The 17,530-nt window shown below is 43.8% G+C and overlaps 14 non-coding genes across 14 annotated transcripts; all 14 read right to left on the reverse strand.

Moving 5' to 3' along the window:
* Window positions 1-218: 218 nt before the first annotated feature.
* LOC116364440 (5S ribosomal RNA) lies at window positions 219-337 on the reverse strand. Its single transcript, XR_004207994.1, has one exon. It is a non-coding gene; the product is annotated as a 5S ribosomal RNA (ribosomal RNA).
* A 1,192-nt stretch (window positions 338-1,529) lies between these two features.
* Window positions 1,530-1,648, reverse strand: LOC116364410 (5S ribosomal RNA). Its single transcript, XR_004207964.1, has one exon. It is a non-coding gene; the product is annotated as a 5S ribosomal RNA (ribosomal RNA).
* Window positions 1,649-2,843: 1,195 nt separating this feature from the next.
* Window positions 2,844-2,962, reverse strand: LOC116364411 (5S ribosomal RNA). The gene has a single exon (XR_004207965.1). It is a non-coding gene; the product is annotated as a 5S ribosomal RNA (ribosomal RNA).
* Window positions 2,963-4,164: 1,202 nt separating this feature from the next.
* LOC116364412 (5S ribosomal RNA) lies at window positions 4,165-4,283 on the reverse strand. Its single transcript, XR_004207966.1, has one exon. It is a non-coding gene; the product is annotated as a 5S ribosomal RNA (ribosomal RNA).
* A 1,209-nt stretch (window positions 4,284-5,492) lies between these two features.
* LOC116364413 (5S ribosomal RNA) lies at window positions 5,493-5,611 on the reverse strand. The gene has a single exon (XR_004207967.1). It is a non-coding gene; the product is annotated as a 5S ribosomal RNA (ribosomal RNA).
* Window positions 5,612-6,812: 1,201 nt separating this feature from the next.
* Window positions 6,813-6,931, reverse strand: LOC116364414 (5S ribosomal RNA). Its single transcript, XR_004207968.1, has one exon. It is a non-coding gene; the product is annotated as a 5S ribosomal RNA (ribosomal RNA).
* A 1,205-nt stretch (window positions 6,932-8,136) lies between these two features.
* LOC116364415 (5S ribosomal RNA) lies at window positions 8,137-8,255 on the reverse strand. Its single transcript, XR_004207969.1, has one exon. It is a non-coding gene; the product is annotated as a 5S ribosomal RNA (ribosomal RNA).
* Window positions 8,256-9,455: 1,200 nt separating this feature from the next.
* Window positions 9,456-9,574, reverse strand: LOC116364416 (5S ribosomal RNA). Its single transcript, XR_004207970.1, has one exon. It is a non-coding gene; the product is annotated as a 5S ribosomal RNA (ribosomal RNA).
* A 1,201-nt stretch (window positions 9,575-10,775) lies between these two features.
* Window positions 10,776-10,894, reverse strand: LOC116364418 (5S ribosomal RNA). Its single transcript, XR_004207972.1, has one exon. It is a non-coding gene; the product is annotated as a 5S ribosomal RNA (ribosomal RNA).
* Window positions 10,895-12,096: 1,202 nt separating this feature from the next.
* LOC116364419 (5S ribosomal RNA) lies at window positions 12,097-12,215 on the reverse strand. Its single transcript, XR_004207973.1, has one exon. It is a non-coding gene; the product is annotated as a 5S ribosomal RNA (ribosomal RNA).
* Window positions 12,216-13,414: 1,199 nt separating this feature from the next.
* Window positions 13,415-13,533, reverse strand: LOC116364420 (5S ribosomal RNA). The gene has a single exon (XR_004207974.1). It is a non-coding gene; the product is annotated as a 5S ribosomal RNA (ribosomal RNA).
* Window positions 13,534-14,729: 1,196 nt separating this feature from the next.
* Window positions 14,730-14,848, reverse strand: LOC116364421 (5S ribosomal RNA). Its single transcript, XR_004207975.1, has one exon. It is a non-coding gene; the product is annotated as a 5S ribosomal RNA (ribosomal RNA).
* Window positions 14,849-16,041: 1,193 nt separating this feature from the next.
* LOC116364422 (5S ribosomal RNA) lies at window positions 16,042-16,160 on the reverse strand. Its single transcript, XR_004207976.1, has one exon. It is a non-coding gene; the product is annotated as a 5S ribosomal RNA (ribosomal RNA).
* A 1,196-nt stretch (window positions 16,161-17,356) lies between these two features.
* LOC116364423 (5S ribosomal RNA) lies at window positions 17,357-17,475 on the reverse strand. The gene has a single exon (XR_004207977.1). It is a non-coding gene; the product is annotated as a 5S ribosomal RNA (ribosomal RNA).
* Between the last annotated feature and the right edge of the window lie 55 nt (window positions 17,476-17,530).

The raw sequence follows: 17,530 nt of genomic DNA on the forward strand, positions 1-17,530 counted from the left end.
ACTACAGACATTGACAGTCTCCTAGCCTAAAAACAAATGCTGAATGCACTGCCTAGATTTTTTGAGGTAAACGCATTGTCCATTATTTGATTTGATCAGGGCAGGGAAGCACTAACAAACTGCATTTAGTCCAATAAAAAGACACAACATTATTAGGGTGATAAATAAACGGGAGTTGCTCCACGCATGACACAAGAGAACCATCTGCTGGAGCAAAATGCTTACAGCACCTGGTATTCCCAGGCGGTCTCCCATCCAAGTACTAACCAGGCCCGACCCTGCTTAGCTTCCGAGATCGGACGAGATCGGACGTATTCAGGCTGGTATGGCCGTAAGCGAAAGGCAATCTCTTGGTACACTATATAAAGTCAACGTGTCGCTTACTCTTAGGGGACAGAGAAATGTCCACCTTGTGACACACACTGAAAAGCTCAAACCTTGCTTGCATTTCCAGACCATATATTTCACTCTTGTGGGGGGGAAAAAGAGGGAATATCCTAGGTTCATACTTATGACAACTTCATGGACTAGGGCCCTATAAAATAGAGCGCGCCCACACGGAATCACGAAATACAGACATTAAACCGAAATTCAACCATATTCAAAAATGCCTTGAACTAAGGCGGAAATCAACTCAATCCCTTCAACTTGTTAGAAAATCCATTCATTTGCCCAAGTGAATCATAAGACATGAACAAAATGCATCAGTGATTTGTATTTCCACGCAACTTTCAGAAACTGAATAGGACTGCCCAGTTTCCGTGCGCATGCGTGCGGAGCGCGCACATGTCTACACTTTGTGTAGCCGTTAGCGATGAGGCTAATGATAACCTTCTTGCGGTAGAGAAGGAAAGGCTTCCCACAAAAACCTTCTCAATCAAATGTTAACTGCAAAGTAGCTTATGCCAGCCTGGCAGAATTATATCATGATTATTTGCATCAATACAGTGGCCATTTGTTTTGCAAACTCCGCAATCACATGAGCGCTACAGTAACACCGTTTAACCAAACAAAGGTCTCTTCCTGGCGCACCCTTGCCTAAAAAAGGGTAACTACACCCCAAAATCGATATGTCTTCCTTTTTTTCCAGACCTCAAAAGTGGTTTCCTGCTAGGGTTTTAAATGTTGCCGTGGACATAGAACATCTAATCATGTTATATTTCTATTAAAAAGGTGTACTTTTGAGAGCGAAAACCTGCAGAAGCAGGGACAAACGGTCAACGGGGAATAGGGGGAATTATTATAAAAATAAATGGGGGGGGGGGGGCAATCAGTCAAAACATTGAAGGGGATTTTACAGGGCCCTAATGGACTACAGACATTGACAGTCTCCTAGCCTAAAAACAAATGCTGAATGCACTGCCTAGATTTTTTGAGGTAAACGCATTGTCCATTATTTGATTTGATCAGGGCAGGGAAGCACTAACAAACTGCATTTAGTCCAATAAAAAGACACAACATTATTAGGGTGATAAATAAACGGGAGTTGCTCCACGCATGACACAAGAGAACCATCTGCTGGAGCAAAATGCTTACAGCACCTGGTATTCCCAGGCGGTCTCCCATCCAAGTACTAACCAGGCCCGACCCTGCTTAGCTTCCGAGATCGGACGAGATCGGGCGTATTCAGGCTGGTATGGCCGTAAGCGAAAGGCAATCTCTTGGTACACTATATAAAGTCAACGTGTCGCTTACTCTTAGGGGACAGAGAAATGTCCACCTTGTGACACACACTGAAAAGCTCAAACCTTGCTTGCATTTCCAGACCATATATTTCACTCTTGTGGGGGGGAAAAAGAGGGAATATCCTAGGTTCATACTTATGACAACTTCATGGACTAGGGCCCTATAAAATAGAGCGCGCCCACACGGAATCACGAAATACAGACATTAAACCGAAATTCAACCATATTCAAAAATGCCTTGAACTAAGGCGGAAATCAACTCAATCCCTTCAACTTGTTAGAAAATCCATTCATTTGCCCAAGTGAATCATAAGACATGAACAAAATGCATCAGTGATTTGTATTTCCACGCAACTTTCAGAAACTGAATAGGACTGCCCAGTTTCCGTGCGCATGCGTGCGGAGCGCGCACATGTCTACACTTTGTGTAGCCGTTAGCGATGAGGCTAATGATAACCTTCTTGTGGTAGAGAAGGAAAGGCTTCCCACAAAAACCTTCTCAATCAAATGTTAACTGCAAAGTAGCTTATGCCAGCCTGGCAGAATTATATCATGATTATTTGCATCAATACAGTGGCCATTTGTTTTGCAAACTCCGCAATCACATGAGCGCTACAGTAACACCGTTTAACCAAACAAAGGTCTCTTCCTGGCGCACCCTTGCCTAAAAAAGGGTAACTACACCCCAAAATCGATATGTCTTCCTTTTTTTCCAGACCTCAAACGTGGTTTCCTGCTAGGGTTTTAAATGTTGCCGTGGACATAGAACATCTAATCATGTTATATTTCTATTAAAAAGGTGTACTTTTGAGAGCGAAAACCTGCAGAAGCAGGGACAAACGGTCAACGGGGAATAGGGGTAATTATTATAAAAATAAATGGGGGGGGGGGGGGGGCAATCAGTCAAAACATTGAAGGGGATTTTACAGGGCCCTAATGGACTACAGACATTGACAGTCTCCTAGCCTAAAAACAAATGCTGAATGCACTGCCTAGATTTTTTGAGGTAAACGCATTGTCCATTATTTGATTTGATCAGGGCAGGGAAGCACTAACAAACTGCATTTAGTCCAATAAAAAGACACAACATTATTAGGGTGATAAATAAACGGGAGTTGCTCCACGCATGACACAAGAGAACCCTCTGCTGGAGCAAAATGCTTACAGCACCTGGTATTCCCAGGCGGTCTCCCATCCAAGTACTAACCAGGCCCGACCCTGCTTAGCTTCCGAGATCGGACGAGATCGGGCGTATTCAGGCTGGTATGGCCGTAAGCGAAAGGCAATCTCTTGGTACACTATATAAAGTCAACGTGTCGCTTACTCTTAGGGGACAGAGAAATGTCCACCTTGTGACACACACTGAAAAGCTCAAACCTTGCTTGCATTTCCAGACCATATATTTCACTCTTGTGGGGGGGAAAAAGAGGGAATATCCTAGGTTCATACTTATGACAACTTCATGGACTAGGGCCCTATAAAATAGAGCGCGCCCACACGGAATCACGAAATACAGACATTAAACCGAAATTCAACCATATTCAAAAATGCCTTGAACTAAGGCGGAAATCAACTCAATCCCTTCAACTTGTTAGAAAATCCATTCATTTGCCCAAGTGAATCATAAGACATGAACAAAATGCATCAGTGATTTGTATTTCCACGCAACTTTCAGAAACTGAATAGGACTGCCCAGTTTCCGTGCGCATGCGTGCGGAGCGCGCACATGTCTACACTTTGTGTAGCCGTTAGCGATGAGGCTAATGATAACCTTCTTGTGGTAGAGAAGGAAAGGCTTCCCACAAAAACCTTCTCAATCAAATGTTAACTGCAAAGTAGCTTATGCCAGCCTGGCAGAATTATATCATGATTATTTGCATCAATACAGTGGCCATTTGTTTTGCAAACTCCGCAATCACATGAGCGCTACAGTAACACCGTTTAACCAAACAAAGGTCTCTTCCTGGCGCACCCTTGCCTAAAAAAGGGTAACTACACCCCAAAATCGATATGTCTTCCTTTTTTTCCAGACCTCAAACGTGGTTTCCTGCTAGGGTTTTAAATGTTGCCGTGGACATAGAACATCTAATCATGTTATATTTCTATTAAAAAGGTGTACTTTTGAGAGCGAAAACCTGCAGAAGCAGGGACAAACGGTCAACGGGGAATAGGGGTAATTATTATAAAAATAAATGGGGGGGGGGGGGGGGGGGGGGGCAATCAGTCAAAACATTGAAGGGGATTTTACAGGGCCCTAATGGACTACAGACATTGACAGTCTCCTAGCCTAAAAACAAATGCTGAATGCACTGCCTAGATTTTTTGAGGTAAACGCATTGTCCATTATTTGATTTGATCAGGGCAGGGAAGCACTAACAAACTGCATTTAGTCCAATAAAAAGACACAACATTATTAGGGTGATAAATAAACGGGAGTTGCTCCACGCATGACACAAGAGAACCCTCTGCTGGAGCAAAATGCTTACAGCACCTGGTATTCCCAGGCGGTCTCCCATCCAAGTACTAACCAGGCCCGACCCTGCTTAGCTTCCGAGATCGGACGAGATCGGGCGTATTCAGGCTGGTATGGCCGTAAGCGAAAGGCAATCTCTTGGTACACTATATAAAGTCAACGTGTCGCTTACTCTTAGGGGACAGAGAAATGTCCACCTTGTGACACACACTGAAAAGCTCAAACCTTGCTTGCATTTCCAGACCATATATTTCACTCTTGTGGGGGGGAAAAAGAGGGAATATCCTAGGTTCATACTTATGACAACTTCATGGACTAGGGCCCTATAAAATAGAGCGCGCCCACACGGAATCACGAAATACAGACATTAAACCGAAATTCAACCATATTCAAAAATGCCTTGAACTAAGGCGGAAATCAACTCAATCCCTTCAACTTGTTAGAAAATCCATTCATTTGCCCAAGTGAATCATAAGACATGAACAAAATGCATCAGTGATTTGTATTTCCACGCAACTTTCAGAAACTGAATAGGACTGCCCAGTTTCCGTGCGCATGCGTGCGGAGCGCGCACATGTCTACACTTTGTGTAGCCGTTAGCGATGAGGCTAATGATAACCTTCTTGTGGTAGAGAAGGAAAGGCTTCCCACAAAAACCTTCTCAATCAAATGTTAACTGCAAAGTAGCTTATGCCAGCCTGGCAGAATTATATCATGATTATTTGCATCAATACAGTGGCCATTTGTTTTGCAAACTCCGCAATCACATGAGCGCTACAGTAACACCGTTTAACCAAACAAAGGTCTCTTCCTGGCGCACCCTTGCCTAAAAAAGGGTAACTACACCCCAAAATCGATATGTCTTCCTTTTTTTCCAGACCTCAAACGTGGTTTCCTGCTAGGGTTTTAAATGTTGCCGTGGACATAGAACATCTAATCATGTTATATTTCTATTAAAAAGGTGTACTTTTGAGAGCGAAAACCTGCAGAAGCAGGGACAAACGGTCAACGGGGAATAGGGGTAATTATTATAAAAATAAATGGGGGGGGGGGGGGGGGGGGGGGGGGGGGGCAATCAGTCAAAACATTGAAGGGGATTTTACAGGGCCCTAATGGACTACAGACATTGACAGTCTCCTAGCCTAAAAACAAATGCTGAATGCACTGCCTAGATTTTTTGAGGTAAACGCATTGTCCATTATTTGATTTGATCAGGGCAGGGAAGCACTAACAAACTGCATTTAGTCCAATAAAAAGACACAACATTATTAGGGTGATAAATAAACGGGAGTTGCTCCACGCATGACACAAGAGAACCCTCTGCTGGAGCAAAATGCTTACAGCACCTGGTATTCCCAGGCGGTCTCCCATCCAAGTACTAACCAGGCCCGACCCTGCTTAGCTTCCGAGATCGGACGAGATCGGGCGTATTCAGGCTGGTATGGCCGTAAGCGAAAGGCAATCTCTTGGTACACTATATAAAGTCAACGTGTCGCTTACTCTTAGGGGACAGAGAAATGTCCACCTTGTGACACACACTGAAAAGCTCAAACCTTGCTTGCATTTCCAGACCATATATTTCACTCTTGTGGGGGGGAAAAAGAGGGAATATCCTAGGTTCATACTTATGACAACTTCATGGACTAGGGCCCTATAAAATAGAGCGCGCCCACACGGAATCACGAAATACAGACATTAAACCGAAATTCAACCATATTCAAAAATGCCTTGAACTAAGGCGGAAATCAACTCAATCCCTTCAACTTGTTAGAAAATCCATTCATTTGCCCAAGTGAATCATAAGACATGAACAAAATGCATCAGTGATTTGTATTTCCACGCAACTTTCAGAAACTGAATAGGACTGCCCAGTTTCCGTGCGCATGCGTGCGGAGCGCGCACATGTCTACACTTTGTGTAGCCGTTAGCGATGAGGCTAATGATAACCTTCTTGTGGTAGAGAAGGAAAGGCTTCCCACAAAAACCTTCTCAATCAAATGTTAACTGCAAAGTAGCTTATGCCAGCCTGGCAGAATTATATCATGATTATTTGCATCAATACAGTGGCCATTTGTTTTGCAAACTCCGCAATCACATGAGCGCTACAGTAACACCGTTTAACCAAACAAAGGTCTCTTCCTGGCGCACCCTTGCCTAAAAAAGGGTAACTACACCCCAAAATCGATATGTCTTCCTTTTTTTCCAGACCTCAAACGTGGTTTCCTGCTAGGGTTTTAAATGTTGCCGTGGACATAGAACATCTAATCATGTTATATTTCTATTAAAAAGGTGTACTTTTGAGAGCGAAAACCTGCAGAAGCAGGGACAAACGGTCAACGGGGAATAGGGGTAATTATTATAAAAATAAATGGGGGGGGGGGGGGGGGGGGGGCAATCAGTCAAAACATTGAAGGGGATTTTACAGGGCCCTAATGGACTACAGACATTGACAGTCTCCTAGCCTAAAAACAAATGCTGAATGCACTGCCTAGATTTTTTGAGGTAAACGCATTGTCCATTATTTGATTTGATCAGGGCAGGGAAGCACTAACAAACTGCATTTAGTCCAATAAAAAGACACAACATTATTAGGGTGATAAATAAACGGGAGTTGCTCCACGCATGACACAAGAGAACCCTCTGCTGGAGCAAAATGCTTACAGCACCTGGTATTCCCAGGCGGTCTCCCATCCAAGTACTAACCAGGCCCGACCCTGCTTAGCTTCCGAGATCGGACGAGATCGGGCGTATTCAGGCTGGTATGGCCGTAAGCGAAAGGCAATCTCTTGGTACACTATATAAAGTCAACGTGTCGCTTACTCTTAGGGGACAGAGAAATGTCCACCTTGTGACACACACTGAAAAGCTCAAACCTTGCTTGCATTTCCAGACCATATATTTCACTCTTGTGGGGGGGAAAAAGAGGGAATATCCTAGGTTCATACTTATGACAACTTCATGGACTAGGGCCCTATAAAATAGAGCGCGCCCACACGGAATCACGAAATACAGACATTAAACCGAAATTCAACCATATTCAAAAATGCCTTGAACTAAGGCGGAAATCAACTCAATCCCTTCAACTTGTTAGAAAATCCATTCATTTGCCCAAGTGAATCATAAGACATGAACAAAATGCATCAGTGATTTGTATTTCCACGCAACTTTCAGAAACTGAATAGGACTGCCCAGTTTCCGTGCGCATGCGTGCGGAGCGCGCACATGTCTACACTTTGTGTAGCCGTTAGCGATGAGGCTAATGATAACCTTCTTGTGGTAGAGAAGGAAAGGCTTCCCACAAAAACCTTCTCAATCAAATGTTAACTGCAAAGTAGCTTATGCCAGCCTGGCAGAATTATATCATGATTATTTGCATCAATACAGTGGCCATTTGTTTTGCAAACTCCGCAATCACATGAGCGCTACAGTAACACCGTTTAACCAAACAAAGGTCTCTTCCTGGCGCACCCTTGCCTAAAAAAGGGTAACTACACCCCAAAATCGATATGTCTTCCTTTTTTTCCAGACCTCAAACGTGGTTTCCTGCTAGGGTTTTAAATGTTGCCGTGGACATAGAACATCTAATCATGTTATATTTCTATTAAAAAGGTGTACTTTTGAGAGCGAAAACCTGCAGAAGCAGGGACAAACGGTCAACGGGGAATAGGGGTAATTATTATAAAAATAAATGGGGGGGGGGGGGGGGGGGGGGGGGGCAATCAGTCAAAACATTGAAGGGGATTTTACAGGGCCCTAATGGACTACAGACATTGACAGTCTCCTAGCCTAAAAACAAATGCTGAATGCACTGCCTAGATTTTTTGAGGTAAACGCATTGTCCATTATTTGATTTGATCAGGGCAGGGAAGCACTAACAAACTGCATTTAGTCCAATAAAAAGACACAACATTATTAGGGTGATAAATAAACGGGAGTTGCTCCACGCATGACACAAGAGAACCCTCTGCTGGAGCAAAATGCTTACAGCACCTGGTATTCCCAGGCGGTCTCCCATCCAAGTACTAACCAGGCCCGACCCTGCTTAGCTTCCGAGATCGGACGAGATCGGGCGTATTCAGGCTGGTATGGCCGTAAGCGAAAGGCAATCTCTTGGTACACTATATAAAGTCAACGTGTCGCTTACTCTTAGGGGACAGAGAAATGTCCACCTTGTGACACACACTGAAAAGCTCAAACCTTGCTTGCATTTCCAGACCATATATTTCACTCTTGTGGGGGGGAAAAAGAGGGAATATCCTAGGTTCATACTTATGACAACTTCATGGACTAGGGCCCTATAAAATAGAGCGCGCCCACACGGAATCACGAAATACAGACATTAAACCGAAATTCAACCATATTCAAAAATGCCTTGAACTAAGGCGGAAATCAACTCAATCCCTTCAACTTGTTAGAAAATCCATTCATTTGCCCAAGTGAATCATAAGACATGAACAAAATGCATCAGTGATTTGTATTTCCACGCAACTTTCAGAAACTGAATAGGACTGCCCAGTTTCCGTGCGCATGCGTGCGGAGCGCGCACATGTCTACACTTTGTGTAGCCGTTAGCGATGAGGCTAATGATAACCTTCTTGTGGTAGAGAAGGAAAGGCTTCCCACAAAAACCTTCTCAATCAAATGTTAACTGCAAAGTAGCTTATGCCAGCCTGGCAGAATTATATCATGATTATTTGCATCAATACAGTGGCCATTTGTTTTGCAAACTCCGCAATCACATGAGCGCTACAGTAACACCGTTTAACCAAACAAAGGTCTCTTCCTGGCGCACCCTTGCCTAAAAAAGGGTAACTACACCCCAAAATCGATATGTCTTCCTTTTTTTCCAGACCTCAAACGTGGTTTCCTGCTAGGGTTTTAAATGTTGCCGTGGACATAGAACATCTAATCATGTTATATTTCTATTAAAAAGGTGTACTTTTGAGAGCGAAAACCTGCAGAAGCAGGGACAAACGGTCAACGGGGAATAGGGGTAATTATTATAAAAATAAATGGGGGGGGGGGGGGGGGGGGGCAATCAGTCAAAACATTGAAGGGGATTTTACAGGGCCCTAATGGACTACAGACATTGACAGTCTCCTAGCCTAAAAACAAATGCTGAATGCACTGCCTAGATTTTTTGAGGTAAACGCATTGTCCATTATTTGATTTGATCAGGGCAGGGAAGCACTAACAAACTGCATTTAGTCCAATAAAAAGACACAACATTATTAGGGTGATAAATAAACGGGAGTTGCTCCACGCATGACACAAGAGAACCCTCTGCTGGAGCAAAATGCTTACAGCACCTGGTATTCCCAGGCGGTCTCCCATCCAAGTACTAACCAGGCCCGACCCTGCTTAGCTTCCGAGATCGGACGAGATCGGGCGTATTCAGGCTGGTATGGCCGTAAGCGAAAGGCAATCTCTTGGTACACTATATAAAGTCAACGTGTCGCTTACTCTTAGGGGACAGAGAAATGTCCACCTTGTGACACACACTGAAAAGCTCAAACCTTGCTTGCATTTCCAGACCATATATTTCACTCTTGTGGGGGGGAAAAAGAGGGAATATCCTAGGTTCATACTTATGACAACTTCATGGACTAGGGCCCTATAAAATAGAGCGCGCCCACACGGAATCACGAAATACAGACATTAAACCGAAATTCAACCATATTCAAAAATGCCTTGAACTAAGGCGGAAATCAACTCAATCCCTTCAACTTGTTAGAAAATCCATTCATTTGCCCAAGTGAATCATAAGACATGAACAAAATGCATCAGTGATTTGTATTTCCACGCAACTTTCAGAAACTGAATAGGACTGCCCAGTTTCCGTGCGCATGCGTGCGGAGCGCGCACATGTCTACACTTTGTGTAGCCGTTAGCGATGAGGCTAATGATAACCTTCTTGTGGTAGAGAAGGAAAGGCTTCCCACAAAAACCTTCTCAATCAAATGTTAACTGCAAAGTAGCTTATGCCAGCCTGGCAGAATTATATCATGATTATTTGCATCAATACAGTGGCCATTTGTTTTGCAAACTCCGCAATCACATGAGCGCTACAGTAACACCGTTTAACCAAACAAAGGTCTCTTCCTGGCGCACCCTTGCCTAAAAAAGGGTAACTACACCCCAAAATCGATATGTCTTCCTTTTTTTCCAGACCTCAAACGTGGTTTCCTGCTAGGGTTTTAAATGTTGCCGTGGACATAGAACATCTAATCATGTTATATTTCTATTAAAAAGGTGTACTTTTGAGAGCGAAAACCTGCAGAAGCAGGGACAAACGGTCAACGGGGAATAGGGGTAATTATTATAAAAATAAATGGGGGGGGGGGGGGGGGGGGGGCAATCAGTCAAAACATTGAAGGGGATTTTACAGGGCCCTAATGGACTACAGACATTGACAGTCTCCTAGCCTAAAAACAAATGCTGAATGCACTGCCTAGATTTTTTGAGGTAAACGCATTGTCCATTATTTGATTTGATCAGGGCAGGGAAGCACTAACAAACTGCATTTAGTCCAATAAAAAGACACAACATTATTAGGGTGATAAATAAACGGGAGTTGCTCCACGCATGACACAAGAGAACCCTCTGCTGGAGCAAAATGCTTACAGCACCTGGTATTCCCAGGCGGTCTCCCATCCAAGTACTAACCAGGCCCGACCCTGCTTAGCTTCCGAGATCGGACGAGATCGGGCGTATTCAGGCTGGTATGGCCGTAAGCGAAAGGCAATCTCTTGGTACACTATATAAAGTCAACGTGTCGCTTACTCTTAGGGGACAGAGAAATGTCCACCTTGTGACACACACTGAAAAGCTCAAACCTTGCTTGCATTTCCAGACCATATATTTCACTCTTGTGGGGGGGAAAAAGAGGGAATATCCTAGGTTCATACTTATGACAACTTCATGGACTAGGGCCCTATAAAATAGAGCGCGCCCACACGGAATCACGAAATACAGACATTAAACCGAAATTCAACCATATTCAAAAATGCCTTGAACTAAGGCGGAAATCAACTCAATCCCTTCAACTTGTTAGAAAATCCATTCATTTGCCCAAGTGAATCATAAGACATGAACAAAATGCATCAGTGATTTGTATTTCCACGCAACTTTCAGAAACTGAATAGGACTGCCCAGTTTCCGTGCGCATGCGTGCGGAGCGCGCACATGTCTACACTTTGTGTAGCCGTTAGCGATGAGGCTAATGATAACCTTCTTGTGGTAGAGAAGGAAAGGCTTCCCACAAAAACCTTCTCAATCAAATGTTAACTGCAAAGTAGCTTATGCCAGCCTGGCAGAATTATATCATGATTATTTGCATCAATACAGTGGCCATTTGTTTTGCAAACTCCGCAATCACATGAGCGCTACAGTAACACCGTTTAACCAAACAAAGGTCTCTTCCTGGCGCACCCTTGCCTAAAAAAGGGTAACTACACCCCAAAATCGATATGTCTTCCTTTTTTTCCAGACCTCAAACGTGGTTTCCTGCTAGGGTTTTAAATGTTGCCGTGGACATAGAACATCTAATCATGTTATATTTCTATTAAAAAGGTGTACTTTTGAGAGCGAAAACCTGCAGAAGCAGGGACAAACGGTCAACGGGGAATAGGGGTAATTATTATAAAAATAAATGGGGGGGGGGGGGGGGGGGGGGGCAATCAGTCAAAACATTGAAGGGGATTTTACAGGGCCCTAATGGACTACAGACATTGACAGTCTCCTAGCCTAAAAACAAATGCTGAATGCACTGCCTAGATTTTTTGAGGTAAACGCATTGTCCATTATTTGATTTGATCAGGGCAGGGAAGCACTAACAAACTGCATTTAGTCCAATAAAAAGACACAACATTATTAGGGTGATAAATAAACGGGAGTTGCTCCACGCATGACACAAGAGAACCCTCTGCTGGAGCAAAATGCTTACAGCACCTGGTATTCCCAGGCGGTCTCCCATCCAAGTACTAACCAGGCCCGACCCTGCTTAGCTTCCGAGATCGGACGAGATCGGGCGTATTCAGGCTGGTATGGCCGTAAGCGAAAGGCAATCTCTTGGTACACTATATAAAGTCAACGTGTCGCTTACTCTTAGGGGACAGAGAAATGTCCACCTTGTGACACACACTGAAAAGCTCAAACCTTGCTTGCATTTCCAGACCATATATTTCACTCTTGTGGGGGGGAAAAAGAGGGAATATCCTAGGTTCATACTTATGACAACTTCATGGACTAGGGCCCTATAAAATAGAGCGCGCCCACACGGAATCACGAAATACAGACATTAAACCGAAATTCAACCATATTCAAAAATGCCTTGAACTAAGGCGGAAATCAACTCAATCCCTTCAACTTGTTAGAAAATCCATTCATTTGCCCAAGTGAATCATAAGACATGAACAAAATGCATCAGTGATTTGTATTTCCACGCAACTTTCAGAAACTGAATAGGACTGCCCAGTTTCCGTGCGCATGCGTGCGGAGCGCGCACATGTCTACACTTTGTGTAGCCGTTAGCGATGAGGCTAATGATAACCTTCTTGTGGTAGAGAAGGAAAGGCTTCCCACAAAAACCTTCTCAATCAAATGTTAACTGCAAAGTAGCTTATGCCAGCCTGGCAGAATTATATCATGATTATTTGCATCAATACAGTGGCCATTTGTTTTGCAAACTCCGCAATCACATGAGCGCTACAGTAACACCGTTTAACCAAACAAAGGTCTCTTCCTGGCGCACCCTTGCCTAAAAAAGGGTAACTACACCCCAAAATCGATATGTCTTCCTTTTTTTCCAGACCTCAAAAGTGGTTTCCTGCTAGGGTTTTAAATGTTGCCGTGGACATAGAACATCTAATCATGTTATATTTCTATTAAAAAGGTGTACTTTTGAGAGCGAAAACCTGCAGAAGCAGGGACAAACGGTCAACGGGGAATAGGGGGAATTATTATAAAAATAAATGGGGGGGGGGGGGGGGGGGGCAATCAGTCAAAACATTGAAGGGGATTTTACAGGGCCCTAATGGACTACAGACATTGACAGTCTCCTAGCCTAAAAACAAATGCTGAATGCACTGCCTAGATTTTTTGAGGTAAACGCATTGTCCATTATTTGATTTGATCAGGGCAGGGAAGCACTAACAAACTGCATTTAGTCCAATAAAAAGACACAACATTATTAGGGTGATAAATAAACGGGAGTTGCTCCACGCATGACACAAGAGAACCCTCTGCTGGAGCAAAATGCTTACAGCACCTGGTATTCCCAGGCGGTCTCCCATCCAAGTACTAACCAGGCCCGACCCTGCTTAGCTTCCGAGATCGGACGAGATCGGGCGTATTCAGGCTGGTATGGCCGTAAGCGAAAGGCAATCTCTTGGTACACTATATAAAGTCAACGTGTCGCTTACTCTTAGGGGACAGAGAAATGTCCACCTTGTGACACACACTGAAAAGCTCAAACCTTGCTTGCATTTCCAGACCATATATTTCACTCTTGTGGGGGGGAAAAAGAGGGAATATCCTAGGTTCATACTTATGACAACTTCATGGACTAGGGCCCTATAAAATAGAGCGCGCCCACACGGAATCACGAAATACAGACATTAAACCGAAATTCAACCATATTCAAAAATGCCTTGAACTAAGGCGGAAATCAACTCAATCCCTTCAACTTGTTAGAAAATCCATTCATTTGCCCAAGTGAATCATAAGACATGAACAAAATGCATCAGTGATTTGTATTTCCACGCAACTTTCAGAAACTGAATAGGACTGCCCAGTTTCCGTGCGCATGCGTGCGGAGCGCGCACATGTCTACACTTTGTGTAGCCGTTAGCGATGAGGCTAATGATAACCTTCTTGCGGTAGAGAAGGAAAGGCTTCCCACAAAAACCTTCTCAATCAAATGTTAACTGCAAAGTAGCTTATGCCAGCCTGGCAGAATTATATCATGATTATTTGCATCAATACAGTGGCCATTTGTTTTGCAAACTCCGCAATCACATGAGCGCTACAGTAACACCGTTTAACCAAACAAAGGTCTCTTCCTGGCGCACCCTTGCCTAAAAAAGGGTAACTACACCCCAAAATCGATATGTCTTCCTTTTTTTCCAGACCTCAAAAGTGGTTTCCTGCTAGGGTTTTAAATGTTGCCGTGGACATAGAACATCTAATCATGTTATATTTCTATTAAAAAGGTGTACTTTTGAGAGCGAAAACCTGCAGAAGCAGGGACAAACGGTCAACGGGGAATAGGGGGAATTATTATAAAAATAAATGGGGGGGGGGGGGGGGGCATTCAGTCAAAACATTGAAGGGGATTTTACAGGGCCCTAATGGACTACAGACATTGACAGTCTCCTAGCCTAAAAACAAATGCTGAATGCACTGCCTAGATTTTTTGAGGTAAACGCATTGTCCATTATTTGATTTGATCAGGGCAGGGAAGCACTAACAAACTGCATTTAGTCCAATAAAAAGACACAACATTATTAGGGTGATAAATAAACGGGAGTTGCTCCACGCATGACACAAGAGAACCCTCTGCTGGAGCAAAATGCTTACAGCACCTGGTATTCCCAGGCGGTCTCCCATCCAAGTACTAACCAGGCCCGACCCTGCTTAGCTTCCGAGATCGGACGAGATCGGGCGTATTCAGGCTGGTATGGCCGTAAGCGAAAGGCAATCTCTTGGTACACTATATAAAGTCAACGTGTCGCTTACTCTTAGGGGACAGAGAAATGTCCACCTTGTGACACACACTGAAAAGCTCAAACCTTGCTTGCATTTCCAGACCATATATTTCACTCTTGTGGGGGGGAAAAAGAGGGAATATCCTAGGTTCATACTTATGACAACTTCATGGACTAGGGCCCTATAAAATAGAGCGCGCCCACACGGAATCACGAAATACAGACATTAAACCGAAATTCAACCATATTCAAAAATGCCTTGAACTAAGGCGGAAATCAACTCAATCCCTTCAACTTGTTAGAAAATCCATTCATTTGCCCAAGTGAATCATAAGACATGAACAAAATGCATCAGTGATTTGTATTTCCACGCAACTTTCAGAAACTGAATAGGACTGCCCAGTTTCCGTGCGCATGCGTGCGGAGCGCGCACATGTCTACACTTTGTGTAGCCGTTAGCGATGAGGCTAATGATAACCTTCTTGCGGTAGAGAAGGAAAGGCTTCCCACAAAAACCTTCTCAATCAAATGTTAACTGCAAAGTAGCTTATGCCAGCCTGGCAGAATTATATCATGATTATTTGCATCAATACAGTGGCCATTTGTTTTGCAAACTCCGCAATCACATGAGCGCTACAGTAACACCGTTTAACCAAACAAAGGTCTCTTCCTGGCGCACCCTTGCCTAAAAAAGGGTAACTACACCCCAAAATCGATATGTCTTCCTTTTTTTCCAGACCTCAAAAGTGGTTTCCTGCTAGGGTTTTAAATGTTGCCGTGGACATAGAACATCTAATCATGTTATATTTCTATTAAAAAGGTGTACTTTTGAGAGCGAAAACCTGCAGAAGCAGGGACAAACGGTCAACGGGGAATAGGGGGAATTATTATAAAAATAAATGGGGGGGGGGGGGGCATTCAGTCAAAACATTGAAGGGGATTTTACAGGGCCCTAATGGACTACAGACATTGACAGTCTCCTAGCCTAAAAACAAATGCTGAATGCACTGCCTAGATTTTTTGAGGTAAACGCATTGTCCATTATTTGATTTGATCAGGGCAGGGAAGCACTAACAAACTGCATTTAGTCCAATAAAAAGACACAACATTATTAGGGTGATAAATAAACGGGAGTTGCTCCACGCATGACACAAGAGAACCCTCTGCTGGAGCAAAATGCTTACAGCACCTGGTATTCCCAGGCGGTCTCCCATCCAAGTACTAACCAGGCCCGACCCTGCTTAGCTTCCGAGATCGGACGAGATCGGGCGTATTCAGGCTGGTATGGCCGTAAGCGAAAGGCAATCTCTTGGTACACTATATAAAGTCAACGTGTCGCTTACTCTTAGGGGACAGAGAAATGTCCACCTTGTGACACACACTGAAAAGCTCAAACCTTGCTTGCATTTCCAGACCATATATTTCACTCTTGTGGGGGGGAAAAAGAGGGAATATCCTAGGTTCATACTTATGACAACTTCATGGACTAGGGCCCTATAAAATAGAGCGCGCCCACACGGAATCACGAAATACAGACATTAAACCGAAATTCAACCATATTCAAAAATGCCTTGAACTAAGGCGGAAATCAACTCAATCCCTTCAACTTGTTAGAAAATCCATTCATTTGCCCAAGTGAATCATAAGACATGAACAAAATGCATCAGTGATTTGTATTTCCACGCAACTTTCAGAAACTGAATAGGACTGCCCAGTTTCCGTGCGCATGCGTGCGGAGCGCGCACATGTCTACACTTTGTGTAGCCGTTAGCGATGAGGCTAATGATAACCTTCTTGCGGTAGAGAAGGAAAGGCTTCCCACAAAAACCTTCTCAATCAAATGTTAACTGCAAAGTAGCTTATGCCAGCCTGGCAGAATTATATCATGATTATTTGCATCAATACAGTGGCCATTTGTTTTGCAAACTCCGCAATCACATGAGCGCTACAGTAACACCGTTTAACCAAACAAAGGTCTCTTCCTGGCGCACCCTTGCCTAAAAAAGGGTAACTACACCCCAAAATCGATATGTCTTCCTTTTTTTCCAGACCTCAAAAGTGGTTTCCTGCTAGGGTTTTAAATGTTGCCGTGGACATAGAACATCTAATCATGTTATATTTCTATTAAAAAGGTGTACTTTTGAGAGCGAAAACCTGCAGAAGCAGGGACAAACGGTCAACGGGGAATAGGGGGAATTATTATAAAAATAAATGGGGGGGGGGGGGGGGCAATTCAGTCAAAACATTGAAGGGGATTTTACAGGGCCCTAATGGACTACAGACATTGACAGTCTCCTAGCCTAAAAACAAATGCTGAATGCACTGCCTAGATTTTTTGAGGTAAACGCATTGTCCATTATTTGATTTGATCAGGGCAGGGAAGCACTAACAAACTGCATTTAGTCCAATAAAAAGACACAACATTATTAGGGTGATAAATAAACGGGAGTTGCTCCACGCATGACACAAGAGAACCCTCTGCTGGAGCAAAATGCTTACAGCACCTGGTATTCCCAGGCGGTCTCCCATCCAAGTACTAACCAGGCCCGACCCTGCTTAGCTTCCGAGATCGGACGAGATCGGGCGTATTCAGGCTGGTATGGCCGTAAGCGAAAGGCAATCTCTTGGTACACTATATAAAGTCAACGTGTCGCTTACTCTTAGGG

This window comes from Oncorhynchus kisutch, unplaced genomic scaffold, assembly GCF_002021735.2.
Source record: "Oncorhynchus kisutch isolate 150728-3 unplaced genomic scaffold, Okis_V2 scaffold1073, whole genome shotgun sequence".
NCBI classification, from domain to species: Eukaryota; Metazoa; Chordata; class Actinopteri; order Salmoniformes; family Salmonidae; genus Oncorhynchus; species Oncorhynchus kisutch.